The 25,312-nt window shown below is 43.3% G+C and overlaps 1 protein-coding gene across 7 annotated transcripts in view; it reads left to right on the forward strand.

Annotated features, from left to right (window-relative positions):
* GULP1 (GULP PTB domain containing engulfment adaptor 1) overlaps window positions 1-25,312 on the forward strand; it is a 217,778-nt gene that overhangs the window by 71,442 nt on the left and 121,024 nt on the right. For 6 of the 7 annotated variants that reach the window (XM_038585070.1, XM_038585068.1, XM_038585074.1 and 3 more), the window contains exon 2: window positions 6,215-6,343. The gene's annotated coding sequence lies outside the window, so the exon portion shown is untranslated. Of the gene's footprint in view, window positions 1-6,214; window positions 6,350-25,312 lie in introns of all 7 variants that reach the window. The other variant, XM_038585069.1, reaches the window with a different exon arrangement.

Consider the following 25,312-nt stretch of genomic DNA (forward strand, 5'->3'; position numbering starts at 1 on the left):
AGTAAATGGCATATATTCAAGTGATCCTTTGCTTGAACTTGACAGAAAACCAATTAGAATTCGGTTAAGCAAAACAAAATATAATAAGTTACAATATGGTTATATAATATATATAATGATATATAATATTTATAATATATAATATACATAATAATAATAAATAATATATATAATATAATAACCAATATGGTTGTTGTAATTTAAAGTTCTAGAGTGATGCTTCAGGCAAGGCTGAACCCAGGCTCTCAGATCTTTGTTTCTGTCTCACAGCTCTGTTTTTCACGGAGTTGAATTCCTTTGAAGGTTGGAAACTTTCTCAGCCGTTTTAGAAGAAGGTGTTGACTTGATCCTCCTTATTTTAGCCTTAGTGCACATTTCCATTCCCAAATAACTAAGTATAACTCGGGGGACCGTGCTCTCATTGGCCAGTCTTGGAACTAGCGCTGGGGCCACCGTCGGTCAAACACAACTGCCAGGAAGAAGGGAAGAAGTGTCGGGAACCCAGGATCTCCTAACACAGTCATGAGAATGCAGTTTTTTGGTTTGTTTTTTGGTTTCTTCTCCCCCGGGGAAGTGATGGCAGGAAAGCACAACGTGTTTGTATACGTATATACACTGAATTAAACGAGGTGTGAAATGTGTGCTGTTATGTGAAAACACCGTCGAGCAAAAAGAACAGCAGTTCCGATGGGACGCGGATATTTCATAGATCAGCATAAAGGATGACGGCAAAATCTTGATACTGAAAATGTTGGACTGGCCGAAGAAAGACCTTGAAACGGAACCAATTGACATAAAATACTTGTGAGGAGAGCATCTCAATTTCCTCTTCCTGTAAGATAGTAATTGTTTGGTTAAGAGTAGATGATGCATTTATATACTTTTTTGTGTGTGTGCTGAATTATGTTGATACGGAAGGTTTTCTAGATTTTATTGGGCAGTGTTTGTATAATTTAAGTTAATTATATCCAATTTTGGTGATATTGCAGTTAGTTTAGAGACAAGGATGAATAAAACTCTCTTTCCCACCCCTCACCCCCGCCCTTAACTGTGGGAAGTTGGAATGCCTGGATTACAGCTCGCTGAAATTTGCCTTTAAATGCATTACATACTTCATAGATATTAACATGAATAAAATTAAACTCCACAGGACTGGAAAAATTAAACTAATGACTTTTTATGTAACCCAAGTTAATGAATGTTTGCTGCCCTAATTTTTTTTTTTATTATTATTAATGAATCAACCATAGTTTCTTGATTACCTTCATTTGAGCAGCCTCTATTGTGTGGCTATTGACCAAAATGCTTAATAATAAGAGCCTTTGAATAAAGGTGCTCTATTTCCACAAACACTGAAATACCTTTATATGGTTTTACAACGTTTTTAGTAGTAAGGTTTTTTCAAGAATTAAGGGTGGCTTTTAGCAAGGTGTTATATAAATATTTTCTTCAGTCTCCTGAATATGTTGTGATATATTAAAATACTACAGTGAAGAATAGTAAGTCATGATTTTGTTTTCTGAGATGAAGGAAGGAAGAGTGCAGAGAAAATAAGGAAGAAAAGAGGGAAGAAGGAACAAAGGACAGAAGGAACCTAAAATATGGAGAATATTTGGAAAAAAATCCATTTTTGAAGAACTTGGTGTTGAAATCCATATTTGCAGTATTTTAGAAATAATCCTAGTATTAGAACTAAGTAAAGATGATTAGTTAAAAAAACGAATTAAATGTATAAAATATACCAGACCGAGATAACCATTAATAAAATTCCTTGGCACCTTTGATGATGATTTAGCTGCTTTAATGCCTTTTTAACTGCTCGTGGCCACGGTCTTAATGCAAGATGACAGGCAACTTACGGTATTTGGTAGGTAAATGTGTCACTGGCATTAAGGAACTGAAAACCAGCCTTTCCTTATGTCATGAAGGAACTAAGTGATGCGTTTTCTGCCGATTTCACCAGAAAGGGCGACTGACTTGATAATTGTTCTCCTGCCTTCTTCTATCAGGACAGTTTTCTGCTGGTGACAGCTTCAGAGTGTCCCTGAGAGTTTGACGTCAAAGGCGGAGGGAAGAACTAGGTCGAATTTGTTTTGGAATTTAAGGTTGTTCTTGATTCTGGGATAGTTGGGCACGTGTCCTCCTCTGTCGCTGTCTTCCCTCCGGATAGAGCTGGGCACGGGGACCGCGCGATGCCCACGGAGCGACCTCGTGCCTGTGGAGGGAGCCCTGGTCCGAGCCCCGCTGCAGGGTGACAGCTCGGGGGGACGTCCCGGGGCAGGGGCTAGGGCCCGCTTCTCCGTGGCAGGTGCGCAGAGCCTGGGCCTTTGCACACACAGAGCCGCGCTGGTCCTGGGCCCCCTGAGTCACAGTTCGCGTGTCCCTGTCCCCACGGTCCCCGACGCCCACAGCGCCCACCTGACTGAGCCGCTCCCGACGCCCCTGACCCCCGCCGTCCTCGGGCGAAACCCGGACTTTGCCACCCGGCGTCCAGCGGCCTCGCCATGTGGCCCTGCTCGCGGCCAAGGTCTCCCGCGGCCTTCCTGCGGGCCTGCCCCCTCCCGGCCTGCGGGTGGCCTGCCGTCTCCCCGTGGCTCAGGGTGGCCCTGGGCCCACAGTGGCCTTTCCCAGGTCCCTGATACGACTCTTCCATCGTGTCCCCGGCACCTGCCCCACCTGGCGGGTGGCGTCCCATCTCCTGTTGGCTCACAATGGCCCTGGGCCCACAGTGGCCTTTCCCAGGTCCCTGACATGACACCTTCTAAGGTGACGGCTCGCAGACTGCAGCCTTTGCATTAGGACGTTCGTCCCCGGGCCCTGGTCCTCGGCTCGTGCCCCTGCTGCCTGCACAGCCCCCTCCGCCCCCCGCTGGCCCTCATGGAGGAGGGTGTGGACCTTCCCCCCCATGCCCCACCCGGGGTGCCCGGTGCACTCGGGGTGCTGCAGCTTCAGGATCACCCTCCGGCTCTGCACCGCTGCAGTGCGGGCCCGGTGAGCGGACGGGGCGGGAAAGGGTGGCCCCGTGTCCCCATGTGGCCTCCCGGCAGCACGTCCTGTCCCGGGCACCAGGCCACAGCGACCGACTAGACGGCAGCCAGGAAAGGTCCCCAGGCCGTGGACTCGGGGGCCGATGCCCGCTGGCCCGCCTGGGCCTCTTCTGGGGTCACCCGGCTGCCCGTGGACTGGTCCTGCCGATGCCTCGGGGTCCTGGGCTGGGGAGCGTGGAGCCGGGGGGGGGAAACCAGGCGGCGGCGTGGGCACCAAGTAGAATTAAAGTTACTCTGATTTAACTCCATGACGATGGGTAAGCGGAATCAGGGACTCATAATGCCAGGTTTCGGCTTGACTAATTAGAACAAACCTTGTAGCATTTACTTAATTAAAATCACAGGACAAAGGGGGGAAAAAGGAAAAAAAGGAAAATCATAGGCCCGAGGATCTGATCTTGTATATTTTGAATTTAGATGCCCAGACGGAATAAAAAAAAGATGAAGATCTAGGAAAACTGTTTTTTGCGACATTTTGTAACTTAGTTCGAGATATCACTGAATTCTTGGGGCTAGATATAAAAAAGAAGCATAGGGAGCAAAATGACCTGGAAACAGTTTTAAGATCCTGGTAATACTGGTTTCTATTTCATTTGATGACAAGTGGAAATACATCTTCACCTGGCTTGTTGGTTTTTGTTGGTTTTAGTATGTATGAAATATTTAAAGATACCATCTGCATTAACAAATGGAAGCGTCTGGTCATATTTCAGTGTTAATAAATTTAGTCTCTTAAACTAATACCGGTTTGGGGGGGGAAATGATGGTTCTGGTAAAGAAGCGGTTGGCTTCACGTAATTTCGTATACATCTTCAGATTTCACGTCAATATGTAATCGGTGGTGGCAAAATAATATGAAATCGAGTGTATTGCGTTCATATTGAAATTTTAAGAGACATTCACATTGGAAGCAAGAGTTCATACTTTACAATATACATATACTCAAAAGAACGACTCTCATTTTTTTGTAAGAATATTTGAAAATGCTCTGTATGTGCACAAGTCTAATGGTCTCGGGCACGGAACATAGATCCACTTCAGAGAATGTCATTTTCTTGCAAGGAGGAAGACAGAAGTAGGCACAAGTGCATTCTGGTTTTTCGATGTGGGTATTTTAGCGCTCTTCTTTATTCTGTGACATTCCATAAAGTATTCCAGACTGAAAACATTCCCACAGCAAGCCTGGATTTCAGTCAATCTGAGACAGAAACACAAACTGTGGGGTTGTTAAGTTGAATTAACCGCTTTACGGAAAATATTCAGTTTCCTATAATATTTTGGAATGGGGCTTTTGTGAACAGTCTGGTTACTTATGTTATCTTGGATGATTTCTTTCCTATGTATTCCCCTAAGACCAACATTTGCACAAAATAAATAGAGAAATTATCGTCATGCTAAAAAAGAACTAATTTTCTCTCCCCCTTTTCTCCCTTCTCCCCAAGACAAAAAAAGAAAAATGATCCAGTTAAGTCACTTTGGAAACCATGGCGTAGTTTCCTGGTTACCTTTTACCGTGTCCTGCTTGAGTTCTGAAGCTGCAGATACGTGGTGATGGGGCCTTTACGTTTTGGGGGAAGAGAGAATGAATCATATCATGTGTAGAGCGAAGACTCAGTAACCACGAAGGGAGAACCGTGTGATTTTACTAAATCATAGCATCATTGGGCTGATAGACCTGTTTTCACTAAAATCATAAAATATCCATTCTTGGACTTAAAATATACCATGCTCATATTTTATTTTATTTTATTTTATTATTTTAATTTTATTTATTTTTTATATTTTATTTTTATTTTATTTTATTATTTTATTATTTTATTATTTTTTATATTTTATTTTTATTTTATTTTATATTTTATTTTATTGTATTTTTTATTATTTTATTTTCCATGCTCATATTTTAATTCTAATTTTACAGTCCTTGTCTGTTGTGGTAGATGTTATTGATGATCTAAAAACCCTTTCCTTCAGCATCTCCCAAGCAGACCTATTTACTTGAATTATTACTTTAGAGTTTGCCCCTGGGGCCACTCAAACTAAGACCCTTTCTTGTCTTTCTAATGTTAGAAAATGAATGGGAGGGATCCCTGGGTGGCTCAGCAGTTTGATGCCTGCCTTCAGCTCAGGTGGTGACCCTGGGGTCCCGGGATCGAGTCCCGTGTCAGGCTCCCTGCATCGAGCCTGCTTCTCCCTCGGCCTGTGTCTCTGCCTCTCTCTCTCTCTCTCTCTTTCTCTCTCTCTTCTCTCACGAATAAACAAAATCTTAAAAAAAAAATGAATGGAAATGGCGTGAACAAATAGGTGGACTTCTAAAGAAAGTGGTGGAAAGGTAGTGTTGAGAATATTTAGATGGCTTAGATACAAAAGGGCAGAAATAAAATATTTGACGTCTGTCTTTAGTCTCTTCTTGGAGAAAGTCAAAAAATAGAGATCTTGCTTTACCAACGGCCTGTATCAAACCTCTGGAGGGAAGTCGAACAAAAGAGTGAGCTATGCTTTCGTATTTTTGCCAAAAGCAAAACAGAACAGCAGTTTTGGCAAGAGGAGATACTACCCTGTGAATATCTTTGCTAATATTTGAAATGTATATCAGAGCTACGTTGGAAATGACCAAATTAAAGGAAGGCATAATTTGTGTTGTGTCTGGAAAGACTCTTTCCTTTCCCCTGTCGGAATAAAAGATGTGAAAATCTTGATCAGCTGCTGCGTTTGTTCTCATAAAGCGTGAGAATGAATAGAAGGATGAGTTCCCTAAATGCTTCTCCATGGCAGTGGAAGTGGAACTAGAGTCTAAATAGATCAGTGCTTTCTAAAATCCTGTTTCATCTTCTTAATCGGGGCAGACTGTGCAGTTGGTTGGTTTAATTAGCTGATAAGCGAGGAGGGGCCCGTCCACCAGCCGCAGGCCTTCCCGGGAATGCCAGGACCCGAGCACTTAACTGATTACTAGCGATGTTGGTGCTGACCTTGTCTGGCCACCTGTGACTCTGTCTTTTCAAAAAAATTACATGCTTTGCCATTGGCTTTTCTGTCAGGTGACTTTCTTGGACTTTCACAAGAAACATAATTAGAATTTTAGAATATGTGTCACAAGCCCTGAATTGAAATGGACTTAACCCATAATTATTGGTTGACTCTACTGAAGCCAATTTTAATTTTATTTTCAGTCGTACGTGATTTCCTCTGCTACACATGGGAGAGAAGGTGATCGAAGGACTCAGATGGCAACTGTATGATTGAAGCCATCCGAGGTCAAGCACCCGCGTGTTCTTTCAGCGGTGTCTGAGCACTCCCAGGTAAGGGTAAGTGACTGCCTACGTTCTTCCCACCGTTTTGAAAAAACATTGGAGACTGTAAACAATGCTTTTATTTTGTACCAAATATTTAAAAAGTTAGTTTTATTGCAGAATATGATAAAATACATAAAAGCATAATAAAATTAAAATCACAAATGAGCCTGTTTTTCTAAAAATAACTTCTTGGGGGTGGCCTGAGTGGCTCAGTCGGTTAAGTGCCCGACTCTTGCTTTGCTTGACCTCGGGGTCATTATCATTTTGTTCATTTTGTTCTATATCGTTTAACGTTTTGTTGGTTTTCCTCTTTAAACAAAGCTGGGAAATCTTTCTTTGTTGAATTTCCTTATTTTCCTAACAAATCTATTTTATTTTGAGAATATGAATTAATGTTTTATATTTTTCTTTGTATCTGTTTATATAGACAAATGATTTTAAAATATTGCTTAGATTGTGTTTATTATTCAGGTAATATCTTTATAGATAAGTTGGTATGTGCATCACTTATTTCGCATTGGTAGAGTTAGTAAAATTAGCATCACTGGCTCAATGGCTATACTATTCCAAAGGCTTTTTATTATTTATGAACTTATCTCCAGAAAGTAGTAATGAGTTACAGTTTTCATTAACCGTTTTTGAAAGTGTTTGTTGATCTATGACTTAACACGTTTTCATTCAAAGAAATTCCCAAACAAAACCTGGTTTATGTTGAAGAAAAAATTCAAAATTAATATTTTAAATTTTACTTGTAAGCAATGGCATCCTCTACTCCCATATATTCAGCCAGTATATCCCTTACATAACTAAGTACAAAAGCACATGTATATGTGCGGTCTTTCTACACTGTTTAAAAATAAATTCTTTATAAATGATAGCAAATATATTGTATTCAATTAGTATTTATTGAAAGTTTATTATTGAAATAAGCCTAAGCACTATGATGGTTTGATTATTATTGGTGGTGGTGGTGGACATTAAGAGCAGGAAGGTCTAGAAGTATTTTCTTATGCCTTTTAATTTTCAATAAAATGTGGCAAGATGAGAAATGTATTTCAGTTCCTTAGGTAAAAGTAGAACGTGCTGGGTGCCAAGAACAGCTCACGGATGAGAGACCGGTTGAGTTGCACTTTTTAGAGTAGGTACAAGTGTGGTGGGTGCTCGTCTAACTGGAGGCCGAGGTGGAGCAGATATACAGCTGAGAAAGAGAGGCAGGTGGTCAGGAAATAGGGAAGATTAGGTGGGTACCGCAGGGTGATGGGCCATACGTTGCGTATTTGGATTTCTGTCCTTCGGCGTTTATATTTCGCCACGTATGATGAAGGAACAATTGCAGGGGAAAGAGGTGGTCCATGCAGTCTTTTAAGGAGCTTGATACAGAAGTGACGTGTGTGTTAGACTGGTGCAGGGAGAGCAAACCCAAAGGAAGGAGAATGATTCCTAGACTTTTCCTTTCCTTTTCATCAGCATTTGTTAAGTATCTTGCTATTTGCCAGGTACTTGAGGAACTTGAGCAACTGTAGAAAAAAGATGAAGACATAATCTCCATTCCCGAGGAGCTCGTAGTGCAGGGGATGAGACATGCAGGACCAGCCAATGAATATAGTACACCATGATAGTGTGACGCTTGACTCATAGTTTGTAAAATGGTTTCATTTATTTATTGGAGAGAGAGAGAGAGAGACAGAGCACAGGACATGGGGGTGGGGGGCAGAGGGAGAGGGAGAAGCAGACTCCCCGCTGAGCAGAGAGCCTCACAGAGTCGGATCTCAGGACCTTGAGACCATGACCTGAGCCAAAGGCAGGCCCTTAACCGAGCCACCCAGGTGCCCCTAATTGAATCACATTTTTCAACAGACTAGTTGGTAATTATGCGGAGATGCAGCTGCTAGATTATCAACTGATGGGATTTTCCCAAAGACATCAAGTCTGATGAAGTTTACCCAGGAAGCAATGTTTCTAGACATTGGAAGAATTCAAACAAGAAGCAGTAGAAATTTTATCTAGCCTGAGAGTAATGTCCATAAAAACCAAGGCAGTGCTTAAGTGCTGGGAGGTTAAGGGGAGGGTCTTTTATGTGAGGCAAGAAGGGCATGTTGATGGAATTAACAAAAATGGGGGAAATATGGGAAAAGTGAGATGTTTTTGTTGGTAAAATTATAGGTTTGGTTTCGGACACTGGGGATTTTTCTGTCCTCTCTCACTTTTTTTTTTTTTTTTGTTTATAGCTTCCATTGCAATTCCTTATATACAATTGAAGATTCATTTATTTATTACTTAAAGTGATTTGAGTTTCCTTAAAATGAAGGTAATGTGCAATAAGGGTAAAAAACAAGTTACACCAAATAAAACATGAAATATGAAGTAAAGTTTAATAACCACTGTATATATAATTTAGCTCCAGCCTTTCCAGCGGTGGGAATGGATATATGTTCTTGCCCTAAAAGGTTAGCTAAATTTATTATAGGGCTCTTAGTGGAACGGACAGGAAAAGTGTCCTTACTACGTAGAAGTGTCTTAAATTTTGCATTGTTGAAAGGAAGGGAATGCTGATGGTATCTAGTGCTAGGTCAGTCAGTTTGTGGAATTTAAGAATTCAGCTTCTCTAGGAAGTCTTTTCTGACTTCTGGGACCTGGATCAGATCCTTCTGATCCTTACTCTGGATGAGATCTTTACTCTGCGTGCTGTATTCCTTCACCCAGTTTACATTCCTGCGTCATACCATGCATTGTGGTCTTGCCTTTCGTTCCCGGAGACTCTACTATTCTTGAGGATGGGCTCCTCACTTATCATTACAGATATAGACTTAGATCTAAATAAAACCCACCACAATGTTAGTTTTATGGAGGATACTCCATAAATATTTCTTAAATGCTAAATTGAATCATTTCTGTGGTTTGTGTTAATTATTGTTGACCTAGCTAGCCTTGACATTTCTGTGAACTCCGTATTAGTTTTCTACTGCTGGATGATAAATCTCTTCAAGACCTAGCAGTTTATTTTTTTTTCTTTTTTAAGACCTAGCAGCTTAAAACAATCCTTACGCATTAGCTCATAGTTCCCGGGTGCAGTGGTGCCTCAGGCCCCAGGTCTGTCGTGATGCTGCTGTCATGCTGTCAGCTGGAGCTGGTCATTGCAGAGCTCAGCTGGGGCTGAAGAGTCCACTTCCAGACTCTGCCATGGGGGGGGGGGGCTCTGTATAGGGCTGCCTCGTGATGTGAAAACTAGACAAGCAATCCAAGAGAGAGCACAAGTGAGCATGACCGTGGAAACATTACTTCACAACTAGGAATGTAGTGTGAATGTAGGAAGCGTCATTCCACGTGTAGTGAGTTGAGTGATGGCCCCCCAGAAACATACGTCAAGTCCTAACGTGTGGTACCTGTGAATGTGACATTTGGGAAGAGTCTTCGAAGATGCACTTAAACTAAGGATCTTGAGTGCAAACAAGGATTAGCTACATGAGCCGTAATAATCTACTGACATGTGGCCTTAGGAGAGGAGAAAGCCCCGTGAAGACAGAGGCAGGGCTGGCGTGATGCCGCCACAAGTCAGGTAGTACCACCGGGAGCCACCAGAGACTGGAAGAGGCAAGGCACAGACTCTCCCTGTGAACCCCTACGGGCAGTGTAGCCTTCCTGACCCACCTTGATTCCAGTTCTGGCCTCCGAAACTATGGCACAATAAATTTCTGTTGTTTTACGTCACCCAGGTTGTGGTTATTCGTTGTAACAGCCACAGGAAACTACTAAAGTACTACTTCCGGAGTCTTCAGTACTTTAGAAGTGAGACGTAGGTCCAGCCCACATTCAGGGCGGGGGATCGGGGAAGGGCATCAGTGTCAGGAGGCGGCTCGGAGGCCCCTGTCCCATCAGACTTCTAGATCCTTCCATTTGCTTGGTGTATCTGTGGAGATGGAAACACTTCAACAGGTCATCCCACATTCTTTGAAATCCTGTCTGATTAGAATCCTACCCCTCTGATCGTTTGTTATCCATTTCTTTTTTTTTTTTTTGTTATCCGTTTCAGTAGTCAAATTGGAAAACTTAGAGTCAATCTGAATCCTCTTTGTATTAATATGCATTACCTGGAGTTGGTTAGCCAGTCTTTTTCATCTCATTCCTTAAATTTTTCTCATTTATCTCCTTCTCTGCAATCTCTCTTCCACTGATTACTGGCTTCTATTATTTTTTCTAAACTAGCTGAATAGCTGCGAAGCTGTCAGACTGTTTCTGAGCTTTCCCCCTTCAAACCTTTCCCTGCAAAGAGGCTTTTGAAAACCCAAATAGGATTATGCTGCTCCCTTTATGTAACATTCTCAGGAAATAGAAGACCCTTGTGATCTGAATCTTGACTTTATAAAATTCAAGCTTCATCTTTAATCATTCCTTGATATAGATCAATAAAATTTCATAAAATTCACCAAATATATTGCGTTCTTGTATTTTTGCTTGCCTTTGTCTTGTGTTCTCTTTCTCCCCTAATGAAATAGGTGTTTGTTTGTTTTTGCAACTAGCGGAATGTCTAATATCATGACTAGGCCGGAACAGGTTTTCATCTGTTGTCAACTAATGTTGTTGAAGACAGTTGAAGACAGAAGATGCCTGACATCAATAAAATGGCTAAATTTACAGATTAGCCTAAGATGGGAACAAATGAAAGAGAAAGGGAAATGGTGGACTAATCATGCGGGAAGACTGGGAAACGTAGGGGTAGGTGAAGGCTCACGCCTGTTCCCTGTAAATGTGCGGAAGTAGAAAGTCAAGCATGTGGGACAGAAAGGGAAAGGTTAGTGTTTGGGATCATAAATGAGGCTAAGATTCCACGGTGAGCATAACGTAGTTTCTAGGTTTTCAGAGTATAAAGAGCCGCCTCGTCATGGACATTACGGTCTACCAGGCGGAGAGCATGAGGAGCGACGTGTAGCCATTCAAGAGAGAGGAGCAGAATGAAGATGACAGAAATGTAATGCAACGTGAAGAAAGTAGCAGAAAGGAGCAAGAAGTATAATTTCTTTTGCCCTTTTCTGTTGTAATAAGAGGAGAGCACTTTGTCTGAAGAGAGTCTCTGGGGAGGTCCTTCAGTGGAGAGCTATTTCAGATCCTTTTCAGGAAATGCATTATGCTTTATCAGAACTTGAATACAAAAGAAAATAACCTTTAAGCCATTGAAGAATTTGAAGAAAACCCTTTTGCTGCCACCGACCTTTGGCTGCACGTTTAAAATTTATGTTCAGTGTATCAATATATGTACGTGACACTCCTCCAACAATTAATGATTTTAAAATTAATCTTTAATGACATTAGTTTCCACTTAATGACGAGGTTTAAGGGGAAAAGTGCTCTGTACATTTATGTAATCATAATCGGAATGAATGACTTCCTTATAAATTAATTGCTATTTGAATGAAATAGCGAAAGCTAGCAAAGCGATTCTTTATCAAGGATGTTGGTCTGTATGCTGCAAAGTGTAAACTATGGGCCTTTTAATGCAAACTAATGATTCCTGTTTTAAGGGTGTCATGTATTACACCAAAGCCTGTCCTTATTTAGAGGTAACATTCTTTATAAAATGTTTTAATTTGCTTTTTAGAGCATGATTTGCTTTGAGAAAATCTAGTTCAGTGAAAAATAAGCATTTTTTAGAAGGATAATTTTTATATGTAAAGATGAAAATAAGTGAGGAAGACTAGGATTCCCTCTAATACGTGCCGTGTGTGAAGAAATGGAAATGCCTGAGGGACCGAAGTTGGCAAGTCACAAAGCTCAGGTGGTGCGGGCCACCAGGCAGGTGGCTTGACGGCCTCGCCCGGACTTTCTGATGGGACGTCGACCCGTGCCCGCAGCCTGCACTCTGCGGTGACCGCATTCACGGGGAGGGGGGGTGTCTCCCGGGGATTACTGTTCCTTACTGTTCCCAGATTGCAAGGAATGGAAACTAGTTCTGGATTCCTTGAGCCATAAAGGGCAGCCCGCTGAAGGGCTGGGAGTCCGTTGGCCGAGTCAGAGGGTACTGAGCCGGACAGTTGTCAGCTCAGAGCGGAGCCAGAACTGCCTGGGCCATGGCCAGAGGGTCCCCGTAGAGCGCCCGCGGCCCATCCTGCGTGGTGCTCTTCGCCCGCCTGCACAAAGGGCCTGCGTGGCTGGCTCGGAATTGTTTGCCCTCTGCCGGCACCCCGGGCCCTTGATGGGCAGTTCTCTGCAGGCTGTACTCGCCGAGAGGATAGGTTCCCAAAAGGCACTTCCGAGTTTTGAGACCAGGATGGGGAACGGATATGGGGCAGTAAAAGCAGTAGACGTTCGCTAAAACTCTTCTTCAGAACCGTCGTTTGAAAGCCAGCAAACTCCAACAGCAACAGTATCTCAAATAATAAAGATTTTGCAGGGAAAATGAACATAGATTAAATAATAGAGTTGCTCAGGTTTCAGTAGAAACCTACTATTATGAAAAAGTCATTCTCTTTTACGCATGTTTATTAATTGCCTGTCTTATGTCGATTGCTGTACTTAGCAGTGAACCTGAAACTACGAAGGAGTTAGTCCAGAGAGAACCAAAATACAGCAATTCATATATTGTAATAATTGTAAGATAAGAGGTGGGTTTCCTAGGTCCCATAACAAAGAGCCACAAACTGGGCAGCTTAAACCAACAGAAACCCGAGAGCCCAGAAGTCGGAGATCGAGGTGCCGGCAGGGTCCCATGCCCTCCAAAGAGTCTGGAGGAAGATGCTTCTTTGTTCCTTCTAGATGCTTCCTCGACTCGTTGCCACATGACTACATTCTGGCTCCATCTTCTCTGCATGGCTTTCCTCACGAGGTGTCCCTGTCTGTGTCCTCTTCTCTCTGCTTCTCACAAATGTTCCAGTCATTGGATTCAGGGTCCATCTTAAATCCAGAATGATTTCATTCCTGATTACATCTGTAAAGATCCTCCTTCCAAATAAGGTCAATGCTGAAGTTCCGAGTGAACATGAATTTTGTAGACCTGCTGCCTCACCTACCATAGGAGGGTACAGGTCCCTGAGCCTGTACTTGGGGTGTGCTAGAGAGGGTCACTGAAAGGACACAATGCCTAACCTAAGGGTGACTGTTCAGTCTGGAGGAATGGGACGTATGGGGGACCCTGCAAGCATTTATGAAAAAGCATTGTTCGTTAGAACTCAAACCAGTTCAGGAGAGCTGGAGCGAAAATTACCCAGGGCCGGATAAGGTGTGGACAGGAGAGATGATGGCGAGGGAGTTAATGGGACACACGAAGAGGGAGCACGTGAGGAATCTGACGTTCTCCTGCTGCAGTCGGGCACCGTCCGAGGGTGTGAAGCAGGTGAGCCGCCGCGTCACATGTCTGTTTTACGGACACCACTTTGGGGGTGTGGTGTAGAGACGCGGAATGTTCTAGCGATGCTGGGGGAAGGAGAGCTAGCTGGGCGACTGTGCGGTCATCTGGGTCTTAAATAACAGGCTTGGTGAAGGAGAAGCTAGTAGGGACGAAGGAAAGTAAATGTACTCCTGGTGTCTCGAAATGTGGAATTGCTTTCGTGTGGATTGTAGACAAAGGATGGTAATAGGAACCAAATATGATGGCCCAGGGTGCTCGCGTCTGAAGACTACGGGTGACGGCTGTAGGTGCTGAGATTGGAAATGTGATGGAGAGAGAGACAGATGGAGAGGGACAGGAAGGCAGATGGAGACTTGGGAACAAATGATGGATTCAGTCTATATTTTCAGTTCTGATGCCGTAGCGCTTCTAAACGAGTACGTTCAAGAAGCGATTTTCTACATGGGACAGGTGCCGCAGGGTAAGGAAATACGAGCACATAAATGGTACCTGACGTTGTTGAGTTATCTGAAAAAAAATATCATTCCTATATCCAACAAAGGGATATTAGGCACAGTGAAATAGTGACATTTAGAAATAATATTTATGTGCCATTTGTTGCAACATGGATGGACCTGGAGGGTGTTAAGTGAAGTAAGACAGAGAAAGACAAATTAACTTATGCTTTCATTTGTAGGTGGAATCTAAGAAGGCGTTAAATGAACAAAACAAAATGGGAATGGAGGGATAGACAGAGAGAATTCACTGGTGGTTGCTGGAGGGGAGGGGATGTGGGTCCGGGGCAGAATAAGTGAAGGGGATTAAGAAATCCAGGCTTCCAGTTATAAAGAAAGAAGTCACAAGGATATAATGACGGGGCAGGGCATATAGGCAATATATTGAAATGACTGTATGGTGACAGATGGTGGCTGCGCTCACCGCCGCGGTGAGCTTCCCATAACGTACGTCCAATCGCTTCGTTGCACCCCCACAACTAATATAATACTCAGTTACACTCCAGTTATAAAGGGATATCCAACGGCGTAGGAAAAACCCGTTATAAAATGCGAACAGAATCAAAGTGAAAAGAACAAGACTGGGACACGCAGCTGTCTCTACAGCAAGATCTCAACACGGCCTGGCGACCTTTATTATATTTTGTTTGTTTTTTTTTTTTAATTTTTTTTATTGGAGTTCAGTTTGCCAGCATATAGCATAACAGTGCTATCCCGCCAGTGCTCATCCCGCCAAGTGCCCCCCGTCAGTGCCCGTCACCCAGTCACCCCGACCCCCCCGCCCTTTCCACTACCCCTTGTTCATTTCCCAGTTAGGTGTCTCCCATGTTTTGTCACCCTCTCTGAGATTTTCACTCATTTTCTCTCTTTCCCTTTGTTCCCTTTCACTAATTCTCATATTCCCCAAATGAACGAGACCATATAATGTTTGTCCTTCTCCGATTGACTTATGTCACTCAGCATAATACCCTCCAGGTCCATCCACATCAAAGCAAATGGTGGGTATTAATATGAAATACTCCAGTGGGTTTCAATGCTAGCAGTGGCTCCTTCTGGGTGAATTTTAATTTTTTTTTTTTTTTTTTTTTTACTTTTAACTTGTTTTTTTAAAGTATACTGCGTCTAATGAACATACATGGCTTTTATAATCGGGAAAAAATATGTTCTTTAGGTATATTTTAGCACCCGAAATAGAATTCTTGTAAGGCAGTATTTCTAAACATAAGTAGGTGATTTCAAGGATTGGGTATCTTTTGACTTTAGGAGGAAGAAGAGTTGTGAGTGAGTAAAGAATTCCAGCCCCTGAGCCAGGTATTTCATAAAATACCTTGAAATATATATGGGGATGTGGATTGTTGTATAGGGGAAAAATTACTACTTTTGAACAAAAAGTAGGAAAAAAAATGCACAAGGAAAGCATTTTTCACTTAATTTTGAAAACCGTATGAGTGAAGAGCAATTTTAACAAAACGTAGAAATAGATTCTTTTATGTAAGTTGTCGCCAGTAATCCCAGGTTACCTTATGTAAGATGATTAGACAACATTTCTGTGCAGATTTTACTAATTTCTGTAAGACTGGAGTGGTATTTAGATTTCTGGAATGCAAAGTTAGAGCTTTAATATTAAATCTACTTTATTATCCCCGAAGGTCGTGCTGCGAGAACAGAACGTTTTTGCATGTTCTTTTTTTTCCCCCACCCAGTTTCGGAATATTAAACAACTACTCCATTAACACATCCCGGATGATAGGAAGATGCAATTAAAACTCTCAAAGCCATCTTCAGGCTATTTACTTTTTTTGGAGTTACCGAGAGATAACACAGGGTAATTAATGCCACATAATAATTTTAATAAAAGGCTGAATGCTGGCTGGTACCCGCAGAAAGGAAAATTATTTGACATTTGTGTGGGAAGTATTCTTCCCTTTCAAATTTCGACAATTGCTTAAATAGCACTGTTTGCCTTGACTCATCAATAAACGTGTTTGCTAATTCTAACCTGGGATGAAATATAAAAATTTCGCTGTTGAAGGACAGTTCAAAATTCAGTTATACTTTGACTTGTTAATGGCTATAATTTAAGCAGGTCCTCTTTCTTTTTAACTATTTTTAAAAATAGTTTTGAATATACTTAGTAATAGATACACTAGAGATAAGTTTCTGGTTAATTATTTTATAAGAAGATACAGGTAACAATAATTATGATAGAAAAGGAATATAAGCTTATATTTCATTTATTTCAGTAGGATTTTGACTTGTTCAAAGCAAGTTTTGATTTTTTATAATATTTAGTTAGAGTCTCCCAAGAATATTTTATTTTATTTTATTTTATTTTATTTTATTTTATTTTATTATTTTATTTTATTTTATTTTATTTTATTTTATTTTATTTATTTATTATTTTATTTTATTTTATTTATTTTATTACTTATTTTATTTTATTTTATTTTAATTTTATTTTATTTATATTTAATTTAATTTAATTTATTTATTTATTTATTTTTTATTTTTTTACCCAAGAATATTTTAGATGATTTGCCCTATGAAAAATTTGACCCGGTTAATACTGTAGACCGGGGATTCCAACGGGCAATATGTCTGCTTGGAATTCATGGGCCTTTTCTTTTTTTCCCCCATTCTTAAGTGGAGTTTTCTAAACTCCTGAGTCATCAAAAATCTGCCACAGGATCCTTAGCAGCATTGATCATTTAATAACAATGGCCAGTACTTCGCCGTCTTGCGGTGTGTGCCAGTGTGTGCCGGTGTGTGCCGGTGTGTGCCCGGCTGTCCGTACTACTGAGCATGTCTAATCCTCACGTGGAAATTGTTAGGTAAAGAACTCAGTGTACACATGGGAAGCCTTAGGCCCAAAGAGGTAACGGGAATTCGCCAAGGTCACCGGGCAGAGATGGGGTTGGAGCCCACGTGGCTCCTTATTTTAGCCACTCTACCGCAAGAAGATGACATGGGTTAACGTAAGGGGACGTATTTTAACCCAAAACTATCAAACCGCCTCGTCAGTGCTCCCCTGTCGCCTTGTGAGACAGCCCGGCCTTCAGCTCCACGCCGGGCCGGCCGATCTCATCGTCCCCCACGCTTTTCTACCTCCCACCCTCCTCATCTTTCCTCCATTTCAAATCCCTTAACCCTGTTCCTCTACCTAATATTCAGTTTTATAGTTTTACTTGCATGTTTTCTAGCATGTGTCGTTATAAAGAGATTCCAAGGAGACCCCCTTTAGTAGAGAGTATGAAAACAGCATCCCGAGACACTTCCGTGCCCTGCGTCAGCACCAGCGCGGGCAGCACGGTGAGTTTTCAGAGTAATGAGATTATTTTTTTTAAAGATTTTGTTTATTTATTCATGAGAGACACGAGAGAGGCAGAGATGCAGGCAGAGGGAGAAGCAGGCTCCATGCAGGGAGCCCGACGTAGGACTCGATCCCGGGACCCCGGGGTCACGCCCTGGACCAAAGGGAGGCACTAAACCACTGAGTCATCCAGGGATCCCCAGTAATGAGATTATTAAAAGAGCATTTGACACCCCGTTTTATCATGTACACTTATACTTGACATTAGATTATATTTTGGGGAGAAAATTATAGATTTTGTGTTCCTTATGATAAGCCTCGCACATGTAGTAATAGCCTACTTACAACAACCTCAAATTCCTGGATAGAACAAATAATGACTATAATTCAGCCCAGAACTGTGCTGGAAAATAGAGAATCTCCAGGAAGCCAAAAAATATGAGAAATTTGGGGGAAAGGACTCAGAGTCAGATTCGGTCTATCGGATTTGAAACTGCAGCATCAAGCCTTGCACGGTGGAGGGCCGTTCGGGGGGGGGGGGGTGACCCCAGGGGGCTCCCTCGTCACCAATGGCAGGTTCCAGGCCCGCAGGAGCCGGGTGTTGGGATGAGTGAGATGGCTGGCCGGGGTGGCACGGGGCTGGAGGCGCCCTGGGCATGCGGAGCCCGAGCACGTGGCATCAGGGCACAGGCCCTGCGAGGTGACCCAAGGACAGCGAGGGGACCCTGGCTCCCACTGCCCCTCCGAGCACCGGGGCTGAGGACCAGCTGGTGTCAACCACGTAGGGCGGGGGGCTCGCCTGGACCCACGGGCCCGGTGACATCAGCTGCGTGGGAGCCTGTCCCGGGCCCCGGTGACACTGTAGCCACGTCACAGCGTAATGAGCAGTGCTTCGGCCTGAGAGTCCGCTGTACAGTTGACTCGCGAGAGACTCGTAACCATCGGGAATGGAGGTCGAGGACGAAGGTTATTATCACAGTTTTAAAACAAGACAAGTCACTTTTTGAAAAGGCTCTTTTTTTTTATCCTATCTGGTATAATTCTTTTCAAAATCACAGTACTTAATTTTTATATTATAAGGTGGCCAAGTGTTTCAGTGCTAAAATTGTAGGGAAGATTGGAATTTCAAATGGTGTAATGACCCATGTTTGTTTTATTTATTATCTATCTATCTATCTATCTATTTATTTATTTTTATTTATTTAGATTTTATTTATTTATTCATGAGACACAGAGAGAGGGAGGCAGAGACACAGGCAGAGGGAGAAGCAGGCTCCCTGCGGGGAGCCCAACAGCGGACTCGATCCCGGGACCCTGGGGTCACGCCCTGAGCTGAAGGCAGACGCTCACCCATGGAGCCACCCGGGCGTCCCAGATTTTTTAACGATTTGGCAAAACCTAATTAAATAGGATTCCTTTTCATCTTTAACAGATGTTTTATAACAGTTCCCTGCTTTTACTGGCGATCAGCCCCATTCCACGTTTATTTTATTAATTTTTAAAAAGATTTTATTTATTTATTCATGAGAGACACAGAGACAGAGAGAGAGAGAGAGAGAGAGAGGCAGAGACCCAGGCAGGGGGGGAAGCAGGCTCCATGCAGGGAGCCCAACGCGGGACTCGATCCCAGGACCCGGGGTCACGACCTGGGCCGAGGCAGGTGCTAAACCGCGGGGCCGCCCGGCTGCTCCCATTCCACATTTAACCGGGAGCACCTGACGTCGTTCGCCTGTCGCTGTGAGCTGTTGGGCAGGATCCCAGCACTGGTGCTGTTCAGGGGAGGCCTGAGCCCCCCACAGTGAGTGGGATTTAACAGGGGATCTGAGACCGCAGCCCGTCGGGTAGGGGATCTGTTCCTTGCTGGAGGGCGGCGCTGGCTTCCCGGCCCGACGGGTCCTCCAGCTCCACGTGGACGCCCCCCTGCCGCTGGCACTGATCCTGCCCCGCGCTTGCCCGCCTCCCGCCCTTGCTTTCAGAGGACGCTGAGCCCCGTCCCCAGGTTCCAGTGTCACCGTGTGTCGCCCGAGCTGGAGCCCCAGCCTTCCTTCCGGCTCTGGCCTGCGTGTCCGCGGTGAGCCCGCGATGGCGACAGGCCCATCCACGTGCACACCCAGCGCGTCCGGCCCGTTGGGTCGCTGGCCGAGGTGGGCTCGCCCGGCCCGACGGGCTCCCTCAGGGCCTCACCTCCGTCCGCTGCATCTACTGCGCCTCCGTCTGTCTGGTCTGCGTCTCAGCCCTGCTGGCCTGCGTTCAGGTCCCCTTCCCACCTTCCCACCCGGACACCGCGTCCCTCCCTCTCCGTAGACTCCCCCTGTGTCTCTGAAGCTGTAGCTCGAACATCGCTCCCTTAGGATCGGCCCGTAGGCACCGGAGCTCCCCTAGAACAAGCCGCCAGCGCACTGTCCTTCGGGGATTTCTCATTCTCTGTGCAGTCGCGTTTTCCCCGATGTCCGTCTGTCCTGGGAGCGTGTGTGCAGCACCAGGCCGCGCACCTTAATCCTGTCTTGTTCATGCGTGTGATACGGTGTCATCAGCAGCAGGAGTTTGCAGTAAATGTATCCTTTTTAAAGATTTCCTTACTTTAAAGGGGGCGGAGGGGGAGACGGAGAGAAGCGAACTCCCTGCTGAGCGTGGAGCCCTGCTCCGTCCGGACTTGGGCTCGCAGCCCCGAGATCACGGACAATCCCGAGATCGTGACCTGGGCTGAAATCAAGAGCTGGAGCCCCATGGCCCGAGCCTCCCGAGCGCCCCAGGATGACCCCTTGGAGCACGCGGGGAGCTGCGCCCGTCGGGTGTCCGACTCTGGATCTCAGCTCAGGGCTTGAGCCCAGGGTCGTGAGTTCAGGCCCCGTGTCGGGCTCCATCCTGGGCACGGAGCCTACTTTACAAGGAAGGAAAGAAACCTTGTCGCTACTTTCAAAGGTGGGTTATTTTTTGAGAGACGCACGTTCATCCATTTTAGGTATGCTTCGGACTTTGAAATGTCGACTTTGAAAGTGAGAGAAACGCGTAGTTTAAAAATCTATGCGGTCACCGTAGGCGCTAATTAGGACCAAGTGTCAAAATAACCTTGTGGGGGTAAGTGGTATTATATAAATGGGTCATTTATATGATTTTTATTTATTATGTAAGTGAAATTTATTTTAATGCATTAAATACAGTAAGTAAATACTGTGTTCATGTTTTCTAATTGAATTGATTGGTCTTTTTTTTTAAAGATTTATTTATTTATTTATTTATTTATTTATTTATTTATTTATGTATGTATTCATTCATTCATTCATTCATTCATGATAGACATAGAGAGAGGCAGAGACACAGGCAGAGGGAGAAGCAGGCTCTATGCAGGGAGCCCGATGCGGGACTCGATCCCGGGACCCCGGGGTCATGCCCTGGGCTGAAGGCGGGTGCTAACCGCTGAGCCACCCAGGGATCTGAGCTTCTACTTGGTGACCAGCTTTTGTTGGGTCTACTTAAATCTTTGTCATTTTCTTTGCCAAGAAGCTGCATGAATATACATTTTTAATTGAAATATTGGCTGCAGCCATGTAAGCATTAGACAAATCATTTTTAGGACTCATGAGTATGACTCTAGCCGGGAGACACTTATTCTAAATCATGACACTCCACCAATCTTCATGGGAAAACTAATAATTTGTGCGTTTTTTAGAGCTCCGTTTAGCAAGAGCTGCATGAAGGATTTCAAAGAGAAGATGCTTGCCCTCTCGGAGCGTTCAAAATAATGCTGAGGCTTGAAAGGCTAAATATGTCGGTAGCTTGGCAATCCTCCGAGAACTCAACGCTATTAATCATTAAAAGGCTTTTTATGATATGTCAGGGGCTTCTAATTTTGTGCTGTTCTAAAATCATATTTGTGACAGGAAGGTGATTTCAATTTCTGTGTTTTTGAGTCCATGTAGATTTTTTAATCGCACAAATGACAGAAATAGTTCCGGTCTTTTCGGAAAAACCAACCACAGATGATTAGAGTAATTCACGATTTCTTAAGTGGAATTAATTTGCATGGCTGTCTTATAATTAGGAACAGGATCCGAACAGTGAATGGGTGGTGTTCAAGGGCCTCTTTCAGGTCCTTTGTAACAAACTATGACTTTTAGTTTTACGGAATAATATTGCGCCAAGAGCAAATGTATCAGCATGTGGGATAAGCCTTGGATTGCAGTGTTTAAGGAGGACTTTTAACAGTATTTAAGAACTTAGGCAAAGTTCACTTGTTTCATTTTGCAGCCCCAGAATTACTTTACAAATATCTGAAATTCCTTGCGATAGACTATGGTGGTCCTGGGAATTTTCTCCATGTGGTCCTTTGGGGCCTCTGATAAACGATAAATCTAAGGAAATTAATAAGCATAGAGGGCACATTTGGGGGACTTTTTTTTTTTTTTCTTCTCCAGATTATAGCGTGGAGGCTACGACAGTTTCTGTGTCTCTGGGCTCGCTAGAATGATGCTCGATAAAATCTGTTTCATCTACGTAATAAGGCGACTCTATCCCCGAGGACTATAGGGCTGTATATACGTGTCTATGAATTGTCGCCCAGATGCTGGAAAGCTTTATGGAAATTCCTGGACATTGACCGCTCTCAAGGCTCCCATGGTAATTTGGAGAGTGTGACCCTTACTCTGCTGTCCTAGCAAATATCAAAGAAACGCGAGTCTGGATGAAATGTTATTGACACGTGTCCCCGTCGGGTGTGAGTGTGGAGCAAACCAGAGGATGAGGCGTGTGCGTTTGCAGAAGGAAGGCACAGACGGGTGTGGGACATGCCCTTGGGAAAGGTGTAGATGCCTGGGGTGCACGAGAGCTCAAGTGATGCCCGTTTGCTGGAGGCCAGTCCGTGTCTTCCTTCACAAGAGCCCAACCCCTCCGGTTCAGAGGCATTTCCATGGTTTTGCAGAACATTGACACTAAACAAGATGCCCCGAGGCCGTTACAGGAACATTGTTGATTCACAGAGTCCTTTTTTAAAAAAAATTTTTTTGTAGGAATCTTTTATCTATTCTGTGACTACTTAATAATGAATAGTAATTGATAATGGAAAAGGCAGGAAAGTAAATCATTTAGAGTAACGTGGGAAATAATACTTTAGAATTTGTATTGCAGGGGCGCCCGGGTAGCTCAGTAGGTTAGGCAACGGACTCTCGACTTAGGCTCAGGTTGTGCTCTTGGCGTTGGGACGTGGAGCCTCCATCGGGCTTCTTCCTTAGCGTGGAGGCTGCGTGGGACTCTCTCCCTCCCCCTCTGCCCTTCCTCCTCCTCCTCCTCCTCAGTGTCTCTCAAATGAATGAATGAATAAATGCATGAATGAATGAGTGAATATTTGTATTACATGTATCTTTCCAGAATTTTCTGTTTTGTTTTGCAAGCATTGCTTTCTTCTTTAAGATGAAACTCACTGGGAATCCCGGGTGGCTCAGCGGTTAAGCGCCGCCTTCAGCCCAGGGCCTGATCCTGGAGTCTTGGGACCGAGTCCCACGTCGGGCTTCTTGCATGGAGCCTGCTTCTACCTCTGCCTGTGTCTCTGCCTCTCTCTCCCTCTCTCTCTCTGTGTCTCATGAATAAATAAAATCTTTAAAAAAAAAAAAAAAGATGAAACTCATTTGGGATGCCTGGGTGGCTCAGTGGTTGAGCATCTGCCATCAGCCCAGGTCATGACCCCGGGGTCCCAGGATCGACTCCCGCATCCGGTTCCCTGCATGGAACCTGCTTCTCCCTCTGACTGTGTCTCTGCCTCTCTCTGTGTGTCTCATGAATAAATAAATAAAATCTTAAACAAAAAAAGAAAAAAAAACGAAACTCTTTCTGTGCATCTGTCCTCCCTTTATTCTTCCCTTCTTCCCCTTCCCCTTTCCCTCTCTTTCCCCTTTTTCTTCTATTTTTCCTTTGGTTGGGGGTCATAGGCCCCTTTTGAGGTGATAGAAACGTTCTACAATTAGATTTTGATAATGGTTGCACAATTCTGTAAATATTCTAAAAAACAAACATTGAATTGTGTATTCTAATATAAGTGAACTCTGTGGTATTTAAATCATAGACCCAGGAGGCTGTTTTTTTAAAAAAATGAAATGCCAACCAGAGGTTAACTAAGGTGACTGGAATAAATGAAGCACAAGGACAAGAGCCTAAGCTTATCTCAGATTGATTACAACAAATCACAAGGCTCGACACTCTCAGGACCCAATTGGTGTGTCCTTTCAGTTCTTAACAATCTGGCGCTTTTTAGTCTTGTGATGGAGGAGATGGCCTGACAATCAGAAAATTGGCATCACTCGCCACTTTAATTCACCTACATCAATTTGTGGGCTTTGTGTCCTACATCCTGAAGGAGGGAGACTGACAGTGATGATTCAGAGACAGGGTTTGCCCTTTATGAAGACAAGCCACAGGATAGCAAGCGCTCGAATATACAGTATTCGATTGAAAAGTGAACAAAACGCACACAGAACGCTTACTGCATTTAATCAGATATAGTTGGGTAAATATATTTGAACATTTGTTTTTAAAGTCTGGTAGGCTTTATTCTTTCTTAAGTAAATGCCAGATCACAATGGTGAAAATTGGGGTTTTGAAAAAAAAATTATAATTTCTGTTTCTGAGAAAGTTTTGAGTGCTTGTAAAATAGTCTTTGTCTACATCAGGAAACATCAAGATCCTTAATGGTCAAACTCTGTTGTAAAACCAGGACGGTGAGAATCCACGCAATCAGATTGCAGGTGGTGTTACCCAAATGCAAGGTTGTTTTGTGGGGTTTTTTTTTTTAAGTTTTTATTTAAATTCCAGTTAGTTAACATACTAATTATTAGTTTGATGCAATATTAGTTTCAGGTGTACGGTGTAGTGACCCAGCACCTCCGTACAACACCCAGTGCTCCGCGCAGGCGCCCCCGTAAGCCCCATCACCTATTTCATCCCCCGCCCCCCGCCCCGTCTATAACCATCAGCTTATTCTCCATAGTTAAGAGTCTGTTCCTTGGTTTGTTCCTCCCTCTGCCTTTCATCTCCCCCCTCCAGCCCCTTGCAGTGTTGCTCTGTTTTTATTGTTTTATCAAAGCGGGGTCAATTTGTTTTTGCCACCTCATCTTTCTCATGACGACAGGAAATTCTTTTTCCCTGTATCTCTAATGGCAGGAAGCGTTGCTTTTTAATTGACTGTGAAATGTTTCACTGGGAACACTGGAAATTTTAAAGCATGGATTCGTAGAGTATGAAAAATGGTGATGTTACATTTTTTATCAAACTAGTGCTATTAGCTAGAATTACTCAGTAGTTTCATTGTCCCTTATTTGTATGCCAGACGTTTTCTGCACACTCTAGATTATTGGAATAGCTCAGGTGACCTTTATTAGCAGGAAAGATGGTACATTTTAACAGTTTTTTTTTCCACTGGTAACTATACAGTAGTTAGAAATAGCAAAAAATACATCACTATTACAATGTCCAGTGAATTGGTTCATATTTGTTTAATTTTGGTATCATTTAGAAAAAAATTACTTATGCTCCACTTAAAATCCCTATTCTCGTAAAAGGTCAGTGAATCTAATCTTAATGAAAGTGTGGTTTAATGGAAGTTTGACTTTATGGAAACAACTGCTTAAAATAATAATTTTAATTTCTAATTTCACCTCCTTATTGACAAAGAGTTGTTCCTTGAAAGAGGAGCTTATATTTCCCCAATATGTTGATTTTGAATTAATAATAAATTTAAATCAACCTTACTCCTGGAAAAATTATGAAATTTTAAGTATGTGGAGTCCAACCTAATGGAGTCTGTATTTTAACATGGAGTTTGTGTGTGTGTGTGCACATGCATG

The sequence above is a fragment of the Canis lupus genome, chromosome 36, assembly GCF_011100685.1.
Source record: "Canis lupus familiaris isolate Mischka breed German Shepherd chromosome 36, alternate assembly UU_Cfam_GSD_1.0, whole genome shotgun sequence".
NCBI lineage: Eukaryota > Metazoa > Chordata > Mammalia > Carnivora > Canidae > Canis > Canis lupus.